We start from the raw sequence: 4076 nt of genomic DNA on the forward strand, positions 1-4076 counted from the left end.
TAGCCCATATATTTGGTTCTAACCAAGATATTATAATCAGGCAGCACACAAGCCCTAAGTTTTATGTTCTTTCCCCCCATGTAACTTGTGATATACTTTTTGCTATAAATCCACAGATTAAATTAAAGATCTGTTCCAAAGTTCTTGGCATTCTTACCTTTTAACCTGAAGGTTAAAACTAGCTGAAGGTTCAACTAGTCTTTAGATTTTTTTCAAAGCTCTGACTGATTCCCTTCAGCTGCCGAACGCTTTAATTTCCATCAGCATATCATTAAGACTCCAGCGAAGCAGGGCTGATTCTCAATCAGGAAGCGACCCTGCATTCACCAAGACCATTCAAAGGTATGGGAAAGGCAGTCCGGGCTGACAGGCCAGCGTCTGCTCAGGCCCCATCAATGCCGCCTTGCTTTTGATTAGCTGCTCCTGTATTTCCTCTCCTGCTGTCCCCATCGGAAAATCCATAACCACAACTTTTCCCAGCCTTTAATCTGCCTCTGGAGAGTCAGGGAAGCCACTGGGATCATTGTTCACCCGGCAACGGTGCTGCCCTTCAGGGCACAGAAGCTTGGTGGGCGTCGGTTGGCTCGGGAGCCCTCCATCAGGGGAAGCGGTGGCATTGTGTCTGGTGCCAAAGGTTAGCGGCTGCCCCTCCCAGGGGAGGCTGGGTCTGGGATCATTTCTGTGAGCAGCGTGCTACATGCCACCTTGGCATGCAATCAGCAGAGAAAATATTCATTATTGCCTGAGTGTCTGCAGAAGACAATTTCAATTATTCTGGCATTTCCATGGATGAAGAAGCCCTTTAGGCTGGCCCTGGAGATTAGCCTTAAAGGCTCTGTAAATTAGGGAAGTTACAATCAGTATGTTATCTGGCAGGCAGCTGCGGAATACTCCAGAGCAGGCAAAGAGAGACAAATTGCTATATTCCGCTTGTGGTTTTGATATATCAATTTACAAGTTGAACATACACATTTGTGAAAGAATGATTTTTGCCTTTCTTAAATCACTTTTAACTGCCTGCACTCCAAGTTTCTGAACCTGTAACTTGAATCGTCGGCCTGCATGGCTGACGTTTTGTTTTAAAGCCCAATTTCAGCTGGGAAAAAATATTGCCAGGGACAGAGCTTGGGTATTAATCTTTCCTAAAGTTATTCAAATAATATAATATATGGCAGTTAATCAGAAAATTCTATTTGCAGAAATGTGAATAATGTCCCATATAAAGGCTTTTTCTTTAATAGGATGTTTTTCATGTCTTAGCCCCTGCCCCCCAGATTCACTCTGTTGTGATAATTAAATATATATATATATGTATATATATATATACTCACACATACACACACACACGCACACACACACATATGCATGCACGCACATACACACACATACTTGTATATTCACACACATACATTACATATATATGTACAAATTATTTTACCAAACTGTCCTGATAAGTGAAAATGAAATTCATAACTGTAATTTACATATCTAACACTTTACAAACAGTTGCATAAATAAGGTCCACTAATAAACAGGCTTTTTTGGGGGGGGATCTTAAAGTTTTTCTCTAAAGATTTCTGATATCTTAGAACTCATATATCTTTCAAACAAAAATTTTTTGAAACTTAAAAACAAGTCTTTTACAATGTTTTTGATGCTGATTAATACTTGTGTCTATGTCTGAAATAAGTTGACATTTCCTGGGTGAGTTTAAGCTTTTTCTATTTTATTTTTAAAGAAAAAATGTTTAATATGAAAAATATTTTGGTTCTGTGTTAGATGGCTCAAGTGAAGAAAGTTTAAATTTTGTGACTTACATTCTTTAGGAAACATTAACTGTCAACGATAAATAGCAAAATACGCATGTTTTCAAGAAAGTTTTATAAACAGCATAGGTCTCTGATTTCTTCCAAATAACTGAGATGATTTTCCATTGCTCACCTATGAAATTCAAAAGAAGGTCTGTAAATATAGCTCAGTGGTAGTCCATTCACTTAGTCAACTAGTACATTCAAGGTCCTGGGTTCAATTCCCAGCACCATCAAAAAAGATTAAAAAAAAAAAAAATCTCCACAGGAAACTTCTTTTGCTTTTTGGAAATATTTACATTTATTGGAAAAAGCAGATGGACTGGTTTAGATTTATCTTTATCTTTATTCTCAGTTTAGTTAAAAGATTTTTAGAATTTTACCTTAAAAATTATTCTGGAAATTTACTTGAAGGTCAAAGATTACATTCTAGTAAGATGTATCCAAATAGCATTGACTGAAACCCTGGCTGGAATTGTGGAATTTAACAGTTCTTCTATCACACTGTCCCCGCAGACCTTGTTGGAAAGGTGTTTATCAATCAATAACATGGAATTCATTTTTTTTTCCTTTTGTGTTTACAAAACTGGATTACCCACGAGGGACAGCTTCTTGTCTTTGACAATACCCAGGAAGTGTCCTTCATGACAAACACTCAAGTTTGACTGTGGCCTTGTGCTGACATGGTTTCTCCTGGGAACTGGTGGGCAGGTTCGGGCAAGCATCTGCAATTCTTAAACGGACAATTTCAGGCTGGAGAATTTAAGAGACAACCAAATAGAGTTTTAATGCCCTGTAAGATAATAATGAAAGACATTTATGAAAAAAAAAAAATTCCAGTTAGTTTGAAAGCCAAGGCCCACACTCCGCATTTTGACAGCAGATGGATGGCTAGCTTGACTAATCCTGGTTTACTTTCCGACTCGGATTTGTCTCACTGGTCCAGTGAGATTGTGAGGGGCTTCCTCCAATCTGGTTAATGTTCAGAACCAATGTTTGAGTTTTAGACTAATTATGGGCCAACTACTGACATTTTTTTCTATAATGTGAAGACTGGTGGCAGCAGTAACTCAGTGAGATTTAACATAAAAGCAAGATAAAACAATTAATGTAGAAGAATATTTGATTAAGTGGATCGTTGATTTATAGTGAGGTAAATTGAAATTGAAAGGAGAGTGAACTTTTTATGGCAATCATATATTATGTTCATTATCAGAGACTCTGGGCCCTTTGTGCTTTTCTGATTTAAGAAGAAATAAACTAGTTTAAGGAGAGTAATCCTGGCAGGCATCATTTTTGTCTTCTCTTGAGTTATAGTTTCTTTTCATTGCAAAAGTTAAATAAATCATATTTGAGAAAACTCCTTGCATAGCATGCAATCAACATTTGAATGGATAAAAAAAGTATAGTAACAAGGTTGTACTGGCAAACTCATGCACACTTTTGTTTTGGTGATGGAGCTTGACATATACTTCAATCATCATTTATTTGACCTTTGCAGAAATGGTAACTGTGGCAACATCCCTTAAGGGGTCTTGGGCCTGTTGTCTAGAGGAGCCATGAATGTGGGATCAGACCCGGGCATCTTGTGCAACAGCTTTGATCCACATGCCTCCTCTTGCTCTCTGACTGGCTTCACTGAACTGCTCTCCTTCGCTAGGAGTTAGATAGTGTCTGAAGCTGGCTTTAGTAGGTGCTCCTGATGTCCCATCCACAAAACATCTGGCACTTTCGTTTGTATAAGTCAAGATATTTTATGCAGCACAGGTGTTTCTTTGCATCAGAAAGATGAACATCCTGGTCTGTTGGTCTATCAGGAGAGAGGTCAGCAGAGGTGAGCTGAAGAAGGGAGGAGTGGAGATTGACGATGATTTGGGAAATTCAAAGAGCTTTTAAAAAAGAAAGTTAAAAGAACCAATAGTTTGATTTTTTTTCCCCCCATCTACAGGCTATTGTAGAAGGAGAGGCCAGTAGGCGACAGTGACTCTCAGAGGGATCAGGTCCCTCCAGTTCACTCCTTTCCCCTGAAGGTGCTCTCATACAGAGCTTAAAGGGACAAAGGAAATCAAAAGGGAAAATACTGAGTGCACCCAGAGAAAATGCAGCTCACCAAATGATTCTGTTATAGCCTTCCCCTCCAAGGCACATCTAAATTGCATTCACTAACTTTTACTCCAATGTTATTTTATTGCTATTTTAATTTTTCCTTTCCTCCCTCCCTCCCTCCCTCCCTCCCTCCCTCCTTCCTTCCTTCCTTCCTTCCTTCCT

The sequence above is a fragment of the Marmota marmota genome, unplaced genomic scaffold (assembly GCF_001458135.2).
Source record: "Marmota marmota marmota unplaced genomic scaffold, marMar, whole genome shotgun sequence".
Classification (NCBI taxonomy): Eukaryota; Metazoa; Chordata; class Mammalia; order Rodentia; family Sciuridae; genus Marmota; species Marmota marmota.